Below are 10,587 nucleotides of genomic sequence, written 5' to 3' on the forward strand. Positions count from 1 at the left end.
AAATATACTCATCATATAACCTAGTAATCACACTTCAAGAAATTTGACCAAGTAATATCAAAACCTACATTGACACAAACCTGTACATGAATGTGTACAGAGGCTTTATTAATAATTACTAAAAACTGGAATCAACCATATGTTCAACTGTGAAATGAGTAAACAAACTATGATACATCCAAATCTCCACAATAGAATTCAAACTATTCTTCCAAAATAAGGAATACACTATGGCTACATGTGACAATATGGATGAATCTCCAATACATTTTGCAAAGTGAAAAAATCCAGACTCAAAAAATTACATATTGTATGATTTCATTTATATGACATTCTTTCAAAGGCAAACTTTAAGAATAGATAACAGATCAATTGTTGCCAGAGTCTGAAGTAAAGTGGAGGGGTTGACTACAAAAAGACATGAGAAATATTTTTAAATGATGTACTGCTCATATCCTGAATTTAGTGGTAACTATAGGTCTGTATACATTTTAAAGATTCACAGAACTGAGCACTTAATAGTGTGAATTTTACTGTATATAAATTATGGCTTCAATTTTATTTTTTATTTTATTTTTTTAATTTTTTTATTTTTTTTTCTTTTTGTGGTATGCGGGCCTCTCACTGTTGTGGCCTCTCCCGTTGCGGAGCACAGGCTCCGGATGCGCAGGCCCAGCAGCCATGGCTCACGGGCCCAGCCGCTCCGCGGCATATGGGATCCTCCCAGACCGGGGCACGAACCCGTATCCCCTGCATCGGCAGGCGGACTCCCAACCACTGCGCCACCAGGGAGGCCCATGGCTTCAATTTTAAAATGAAAAAATCTATAGTCAGCACTTCACACAAAGCCTGGCATGTGGTAAGTGCTCAATCAATATAACCTAATAATATAATTGTTATTGATTGCAAAAAAAATATAAAGATGGAAAGATTAAAAAATAGAGAAAAATCATCACACAATTTCGATAAAAGTTACTTTGCTGTCCTTCATTTTTTCTTAATAACCGCCTTTGTGGACCAAATTTCTAAAACTGAAGGAGAGTATTTATCTGATGTACATTTTAATAAAAAAATTCATACCTTGCCATTTGAATAAAACAACATCATACCTTGCCCCAGGCATATAAGCTGTTGTAAGTATAAATTGATTTAAAATATATAAACATCAAATATGAATGCTAGTGTTCAATAAATTGTACATATGGTTTTTTGGAGTTACATTTACTAGAGATGGGTTTCTTTGCCTTATCAATATTCTTGTAATATCATATCCATTGTTAAATAAAAATACTCCTAGAAGAACTTGTGAATTAAATCTAAAAGTAATTGAATGTTCTCTAAAACATCTTCTTAAGTAATATTTAGAATCTTTTAGTCTTTAAATGAAAGCTGAAATAATTATTAATGTAGTAAGTTTTCTCAAAGTATGGCACAAAGGTTAAAAGTAATATTGACTGTTTTTACTCAAAGTTTCCAAATCTTTTAATAAAATGTAAAAAACCTCAAAACAAATGTTCAATTGCAGTAAAAGTTACATAAATTTGCTATGAAGTAATTATGATTTCTGAATGTGCAATCTATAGCAATAACAGAAAAAAATTTATTATGATAAACCCTAAGATAAATTTTAAATGCATTTTGAATAGGAAGGTGCTTTAGTGTTTTTATTAGTGTTATTATGGTATATCATTCTCTGCCCTTTTGTTTTTAACTCATCTATGTCTTTAAAGTGAGTTTCTTATTTATGACATATAGTTGGGTTTTACTTTGTTTATTCATTTTGGCATCCATTTTTTAGTTGGTGTCTTTAGAACACTCCTATTTGATACAGTGGATTAATGTCTATCATATTTGTGTCTTTTTTCTACTCATTGTATTTTTTGTTGTTTCTCCCTTCCCCTTTTCTTTGCCTTTTCTGGTTTTAACTGAGTATTTTATGATTCCATTTCTCTCCTCCCTTAGCATATATATCATTTATATCTCTTTTTAAAAAAATGTTTAGTAGTTGTTCTAGGGTTCAAAATGTATATTTCAAAACAATCTAAGTTCACCTTTGAATAACACTATACTGCTACACATATCACTACTGTACTGCTATACATGTAGTGCATGTACCTTGTAACAGAGTATTCCCATTCTTCCCTCCTATCCTTTGTGGCATTGATTTATTCATTTCACTTATCCATAAGCCATAAGCACCCAATACATGCATACTATTATTACTTTAACAAAGTGTTATCTTTTAGAACATTTAAAAATAAGAAAAAAAATATTTTATCTTTATTTATTCCTTCTCTAGTGCTCTTGCTTTATTTAGATCCGGTGTCAGATCAATGGAATTTTCTTTCTCCCTGAAGAACTTCTTTTAAAATATCCTTCAAGGCAGGTCTGCAGGACAGGTCTGTTTTTATTCATATGAGGAAGTCTATTTCTCTTTTACTTCTGAAGGATAATTTCCTGGAGATAAAATTCTAGTTCGTTTTTTCCTTTTACTTTCAACACATTAAATATTTAACTCCCCTCATTGCTTGCATAGTTTGTGTAGGAATTCCACTATAATTCTCATCCTTGTTCCTCTCTAAGTAAGGTGTCACACATCCTCTCCTGGCTTCGTTTAAGATTATCTCTTTGTAGTTGGTTTTCTGTAATTAAAAATATGTCAAGGTATGGATTTTTTTTTGTGGGGGTAGTATTTATCCTGTTTGATGTTCCCTGATCTTCCTTGATGGGTGGTTTGTTGTCCGTTGTCAATTTTGGAAAGCTCTTGGCCAATATTTCTTGAAATATTTCTTCTGCTCCATTCTCTATACTTCCTATACTCCACTTAAATGTATGTTACATCTTTGGACATTGTTAAGCAATTCTTGGATGTTCTTTTTTCTTTTGTTGTTGTTTTTAAAATCATTCTTTTATCTTCTCTTTGTATTTTAGTCTATAGAGTTTCTACTGATCTTTCTTATTCGTCACTGATTCTTTTTGGCCATGTTGAGTCTACCAATGAATCCATTAAAGTCATTCTTCATTTCTATTACTGTTTATTTGATTTATAGCATTGAGTTTTTTCAATTATTTCATAGTTTGAGTATTACCTTTTGATTCTTTCATAGCTTTTCATCTTTCTGTTTACACTACCTACCTGTTCATATATGTCTTCTCTTTGCATTAGATCCCTTACCATGTTAACCATCATTATTTTTAATTTCTTCTCTCACAATCCCAAAATCTATTTAATATCTGAATATGGTTCTGATGCTTGTTTTATCTTTTCAGACTGTGTTTATCCTTGACTTTTGGCATGTTTTTGAATTTTTTGTGACAGTTGGATAAGGTGTATCAGGTAATAGAATGAAGTACATAAATCTTTAGTATGAACTTATGATAATTTGGCTAGTACTTGGGTTGTGTTATTTAATTGTTAATATGTCTAATGTTTATTTTAGCTTTAGTTACAAGAAGCTTCAACTTATTCCTCTAGTGTGCTTTGGTTTTGTCTTCTTTTTTGGCTTTGGGGATTTCCTATATGCTGCTCTTGGAGAGAGTGTGTGTCTTGTAACTCTTTCATCTGTAATCCATTGTAATGAAACTGGAGGCCTGTTGGAGTGGTGGTAAATTGTTAGTTAGTAGGAGCATTCTATAAACTTCAGATTTAGTATGCATCTTTTAATGGCCATGCATCGCAGGACTGTGGCTTTCACAAGTGCTTCTGTTCCTTATCCTCACACCCTACTCCTTTCTCTAACTGCAGAGTTCCCAATCTATTTCTTCAAAGTCCTATACCCTAATGAGAATTTTGTTGTTTTGTTTTTTCCCCTCCAGGAAGATGGGAGATGACGGAACAAGGAGAAATCATGTTGCCCCAATAGAATGTGCTTCCAGAACTGCAATCTGGTGAAGGTCTTTCCCTTGGAGTATAGGTCACTGTCATTGATAACGTGCTGCTCACCTTTCACAATGATTACATTTTCCCTTCCTCTTCCAGTGCCATGAAGGGATCTTTCTCAAATCCTCACTATGAGAATCTGGTGAAATTCTCAGAGAGAAAATTCACACAAGATAAGGTTCCTGCTAAAATAGCCTCCCCCCACTCCATCCCACAAGACTGAGGCCTCTTGGAGTTTCTCATTCTCACATTGAACCCTTCACTGAATAATTTCTGGTCCTCCCAAGTCAGCCTCTTGGTGGCACCAGATGAGTTCTAGTAGATATTATAAATATTTCTCCATGAAAATATTCATCATAGTAAAGACAAATTGGTTACTATCTCAAAGCAACTGGGAGACTTTAATAATACATCTGAGGTTATTTTTATCATCACCTGTCAACAACATAATCCTGGAAAACCTGTAAAGGTGGGACATTGCCAGGAAGCAAATCCTCAAGGGCTATTTGAGCAACCTGAAATAGCTTTTATCCAATTTCCCTTCAGATGGGATTTGAGTATGTTTTAGTTACTTTATGTCTATTTTCAGAATAGATTGAAGAACTCTTTTGCTAAAAAGTCACTGCCCTAACAAGTCACTAAAATGCTGCTTGACTTTATGTTCCAACCTGGGGCATTCCAACATTTATATAATGTGTCCAATGTACATACTTTATGGAAACCATTATAAAAGAACTCTATAAGATGTTATCTCTTACTCAAAAATCACACTGTCCTTACCACTCACAATCTTCTTGAAAGGTTGAAAAGCTCAATGGCGTCCTTAAATTAAAATTAGTAAAATTTTGAAAACCCTTTAATTTCTTTGGCTAAAGGTACTTCAATTAGTCCTAATGGCCATACAGTCCTCTCACTCACAGACACATCAATTTACCCTCTATGAATTGGTAACTGAGAGGTCTATGCATTTAGAGATTTTTCTCTTTTATACTAGCCTATGCTCTGCTACATGCAGTCAAGGCAAAATATTGCAAGGGACTTAAGTACTATACCCTGTTCTATCACCATCAAGTTAAGATTGCCTTTCTTCTTCAGATCTTGAACAAGGAGCTTTCATGTATTGGAAAAGACATCAGAGAAAAAGCTGGTCTTGAACCTTGTTGAAATCAATTTTATCAGGATCTATTAACAACAAATAAAAAATTTCAGGCAGTCAATGCTTAGGTTTACCTTTCACAACTAAAGAAGCAATGTAGAATTGTACACAATTGGATAATACTCCAATAGGGGACCTCAAAGTGAAGATTCACAGATATCCTAAAGAAGCAGCTCATCTTCCTAAGTACAAAGCTGACCCAAGACCTTCAGAACAAGCAGATGATGTCAGATAGTGGACTGCTTTCACTCAAGATGTCAAACCTAAGTCTGTTTGACACCTGAGTCCTATTTTGTTTCTTACTTTCTCACTTATAATCATTCTTCTCATTTTCAATAGATTCCTCACTGTTGTTCACCCATAAGGGCCTTTTTCTACTTTCTTTCCTCTTTATTATATTTTTTAGATCAAAACATAGACATTTTAAATAATGTATAGCATGGAAAATATAAAATGGGATAAAAATGTATAGCATGGAAAATTTTTTTAAAATACACATTTTAAGACAATTTTTAGATTATCCCAAATGTAGTTATTGCCCTCAATTTTACCTACTATTGACTATACCATGTATCACCAGACCCTCATGATAAACATTTGTGGCCAGTTCTGCTTTCATCAAGTGACACTTCAGGGAATTACAACTGGATAGTGTTTTTACTTGCAACTATATGAACAAGTGACCATAAACAAATCAACCTGTGACTTTGCTAGTGCCACTCCATACCAGAAAGAAAAAAAAAAAAGCATTACAAATCTATTGATCACATGACAGGTAATTCTAAATTTGAATTCAACAATCTTCACAGGGCAATAGGCCAAGTACTTGCCACCTGAAAGAGACTAATAGAGATCCAAATATGTAACCTAGCTAATGTAAGGCTTTGATTCTGACTTTGTGTTGTGGAAAACTCCTTTGTTTCTTTGCATCTTTGAGTGCCCCTAGCAGGTACTACTTTATTTGTAGCCAGGGTTCCAGGTCTTGTTTGCCTCAGACAAATAACTCATGAAATTTAGGAATAACATTTAAAGATTTTTCTATACACACAGACCTTAATTCTATAATAACCAAGTCTGGAAATTCTGACCCAGGCACAATATCCAAAAATAGGCCACTCTTGATTATTCAAACATTTTACTCATACAAATTACTGATTCATGTTTTAATATGAAAAATCAGAGCAGTGTCCCCATTGGTGTTAATCTTACACATAGACAAAAGTGAAGGAAACTTATCAATAACTCTGACAGAAGTTATTAAAGATATTACTTCTGCCCTAGGTGGAATATAGGTCAGTCTGAACTCATTGGCAGGACTAGTGAAATTGCTCTCAATTTCATGTTGGTAAATTATAATGATGTCTGTGCCATTGCTAATACTTCTTGCTATATTTGGATGAATGAAACAAGCAAAGTAGAATAGGCTATATATTATTGCCTTAAGGAAGAAGCTACTTGAATGTCTAAGTTTTCTCCTTGTGGTCTATGAAACTTGTTCTTTGGCCTGGGTTCAGAAGGTTGGGCTCCTGGTTCCAAGCATCTTAAATGAAGCATTAATTATTGTTACTTTGTATTCATTTTAGTAATCATTATGCTGTTCCACTACATTATATCTCTGATCTTATATGCTTCTATGCAGCTGCTCTTTTGTCAGATGATTACCATGAGAGTACAACAAAAATGCCAAGAATTGTTTCTCATACGGTTGCATAAGGACACAACTGAACAATCCTAAAGCAGTGAAGACCTGGATCTAGCCTTTCCTCAGCTGGTCAACTTCTTGCAAGGGACAGCATGATCAGAATGAGGACTGAGAGACCAAAGATATACAAACAATGGCCAGGCATATATGACAATTAGAACTCTTACCTACAACCTCTGAAGCAACTAGCCCAGGAAGACAAACCACTACTTGTGCAGACATTGACCCCGAATAGTCAAAGACATTTGGCTTCCTGGTTGTTTTCTCCTGCTTCCAGCTAAGGACCAACCAGTGAAAGTCGAGTTAACACAAAAGATTATGGTTTGAGAAGTTTAGGGGAGAGGTGGACCATACTTAATACAAAATGATTTTGCATCAAGAGTGAAGGAGAAGCAACTCATTCCTAATACATAAGAATGAAAGTCCAAGTAGCAGGAAGTAGGTAACTTAACAATTAATGTATTTTATTAAATAAATCATTTACACCTTGCTTCTTATTCATTTCAAATTGCCTTGGTGCTACTTGCTTGCAATAACAGCTGTGACTAAATCTTCCGATACACATCTCAGAAATAATACTCTTTCTAGCCTAGGTATTTCATTTTGTTTTGCTTTTGCTTTTGGCATGATTTCTTTCCCGTTTAAATTAATTCAACTTCTCAAGACACAAGTCATTCAGCTTTAAGTGTTAGCCTCCACTTTTTCCTCAAGCTGAGCAAAAGGCAAAGTCTTGCATAGTAAGGTCTTATTCCTCCCGCTAATGAAATCTTTTCACTTGTTTGTGATGATAATGGCTGCCTGCCCTCTTCCACTCACCAGTAAAGAAGGGGTCAAGGGCTAGGAGGCAGCTTTTTTCATAAGGCCGCCCTTTCTGTATCATCCATATCCAGCAAAATGTAGCCGGGCAATTTTTGCTTGCTGAATGTGCGTGTATTTCAGGAAATATGCTGCCAAGTGGTTCTGAAAACCTAGAATTGTTGTCATAAAATATTATAAGCCCCAGTTATTACTAAATATGGAAGATCATATATCCATTACTATTTTGAAAGCTGTTAGTGCTGTGTTGATGAGGTTGCCATCCCCCGCTGAGTGGGCATCAGGAGAATAAGGGGATGGGGGCACACTGGGTCAGCATCATGGCTTTGTTATTTGTCTTGGTCTCAGTAAGATTTCACTATGTAACTGTACAGTCTCAAAGTTACTCACAGCTTGAATCTAAGAAGCTAAAATCTAGGACTGTCCTCTTTGAGTGAAGTATTAAGGGTGTTGGACTCTGGAGAGAAGTGTGAGATAGTTGCTTAAGTCCATGCTCACTGGGCAATGCCATGGGTTTGGAAGGGCTATGGCTACCCAACTTGGCTGGCCTAGGTTGGGGCTGTGTCAGTGGGTGTTTGTGAGGTTGTAAAGGACAGGCTATGGAAGTACCCTCAGGGCCCAGAGAGCTGGGAGACAGCAGAGGGCTAGCCTAGAGCCTGACCTGTATGTTGAGTGCAAGGAGGATTTGGTGAGAGACTGGTTAGATGCTAAGATATTCTTGGACAACTCTGGCCCCCAGGATAGCCAGAAGGTGGTTTTCCTGGTTTTAGGTGTGCTGGAAGGATTTTTAACAGCTCAGAGCAAAGTATGAGTGCTAAGATCAGAGAAATTGTGAGCTGTACCAAAGCTGATGGGACCTGGCAGCTGCCTGAGACTGGCTTTGGCTAATAGTTATCTGACTCCAGTTCCTCAGCCCCTGTTCCAGTGTGTCCATAAAGTAGGGGCAGTCTTATCCCCTTCACTGCTTTCAGCCGTAGAGCTTTGGGAGGGTGCTCTGGGCCCACTGAAGCCAAGGTGATGTGATCTGCAGATGGGAGAGGCAGGTGGAAAGCAGGGGATATATGCTTTCTTTAGAGTGCTACCCTAGAAGTCCATAAGCTTCATATTTAAGTTCTCCTTCTTAGCCAATTCTCCTTCCATCTCCACCAAACTGGCAGGCCACTTCTTCTGCAGGGTCCCTGAGTTAGTCATTTCCAGTGTGGGAAGAGTGATGGAATTTGTGTGGAGATGTACAAATGCTCCGATACAATACATTTTACCTTTATATGGAAGAACCAGTTGTCATACTGAATGATTTGTTCAATCACCATAATCACGTGAATGGATGTGGCTACAGCCATTTCAGCAAGCATTCCTTCATTTTTGGCCCATAACAAGTTAGGCACAAAAATGATTAGAGTGCACTTTGTTAATGCTGCTGGTATAAGCAAGCTCTGTAAGGAACTTAATTACCTAAAGTTAACCAAAGTTTGTGGTGACAACTTTTGACCTGTTCTCCATAAATCTTGAAGTTTTTTTTGTCTTAATCCCGCACACTTGTAACTTGTGTCCATTATTCACACAGAATAAAAGTCATCAAAATTTAAGGCAATTTCCATAATCAGGACTTTAAATCAACAGCTTACACAATGGGGGTCTGAATAGAACTCATCTAGGTGAGAGGTAGAGCAGTCTAAAACAGCTCTGTTTCTTTAACTTGGAGGCCCCAATACCAATTTAAAAATGCGCTTCTCTATGTGGTATTCTAGGAGAAGCAATGACACAGGTCTCAACCAGAACCACCTCTATTCTTTCAAAGGAGTCCCTAAAGCTGGTTTTCCACACACCTACCTTGATTGGCTCACATTCCAGGGAGGGCCCTTCCTAAGACTGCTAAAGCTTTTTGATGGTAATCTGCTTGGGCTAATAATAATGAAACAAAGAATTTGTTATACTGCCCTTCTCTTTGGCCATACAGTTGTTCATGTCTGCTGCAAATTGATCCTTGCAGTGTTCTACTTGATTTCCAGCTTCAACCATCTCTTAAGGTATCTATTTTTTATGGAAGCCTCTGAAAGTTGACTTCTGAAGTTTTGTGAGCTTAGTTCTGCCTAGCTCTAACCAAATCCCATTTTATTGAGCTATTTCCTCTGTTTCTCTATATTTAGGGATCTCCACTTCTGTTTATGTCATGCAGAAAGTCCACAGCCTTTTCTTTAACAAAGAAAAGCACTCCATCATGCTGAGAGAGTTTAGAGCTAATGGATTCTCAGCATCCCCACGTGTCCAGCATCTTCCCCAAGAGAAATTCTTCTAACTGAGCTGATGCGTTTTGAATATTTTGAGTTTTGAAAGGGGTTTTCTGTACCTCCTGGCATCAGCGCCACACTGGCCCTGGAAGCACACCATCAGGCTCTTGTGGGGATGGTGGTACATTGACTGAACCATGTCCATGCACAGCTTGAATTGTAACAGATCTTCACAGAGGACTTCTGTTTTGTCAGCTCTAGCTACAGTTTGGTTGGCCAGCTGCTTCATGAAGTTGAACTTCTTCCCTGCTGAAGTGGTGGCCAGGCCTTAGGGACTTGAGCCTGAAAGGGCAGGGCAGCAGCATCAGTGGTTCTCCAAGCTCACCTTTGGCCACGTCATGTGTCACTCGTGGTGACATAGCCCTACTTCCTTTTTTATGTTTCTGTTTCTGCTATCTTACCTCAGGTTGCTCTCTGATAGGATCTCCAGGTTGAATTTGGCTAAATCATTATGTCAGTTGCACAAAATTTGTGGAAGCCTGGTCCTTCTATCAGATGAAATGTGGAAGTGTGGAAACATATGGAATGTACATAGTACTACTTTATTTTGAAATTGATTGTATAATGCAAAGATAAACACTTAATATTCATACAGTTTGAATCTTTGTGGGAGAAATTCTTCTTTGCAGGATGTATTGTTCTTTCTTGTAAGAAATAATTATACTGCCACTTAATTGCCATTTCTGAAAAAAATTAATTTTAACTTGGTTGTTGCTGAAGTGTGACCTTGAAAGTGACTTGTCTC

General features: G+C 36.8%; 1 pseudogene; it reads right to left on the reverse strand.

Moving 5' to 3' along the window:
- Positions 1 to 8,261: 8,261 nt before the first annotated feature.
- LOC132488069 (rho GTPase-activating protein 17-like) lies at positions 8,262 to 9,270 on the reverse strand (annotated as a pseudogene).
- Between the last annotated feature and the right edge of the window lie 1,317 nt (positions 9,271 to 10,587).

This window comes from Mesoplodon densirostris, chromosome 4 (genome assembly GCF_025265405.1).
Source record: "Mesoplodon densirostris isolate mMesDen1 chromosome 4, mMesDen1 primary haplotype, whole genome shotgun sequence".
NCBI classification, from domain to species: Eukaryota; Metazoa; Chordata; class Mammalia; order Artiodactyla; family Ziphiidae; genus Mesoplodon; species Mesoplodon densirostris.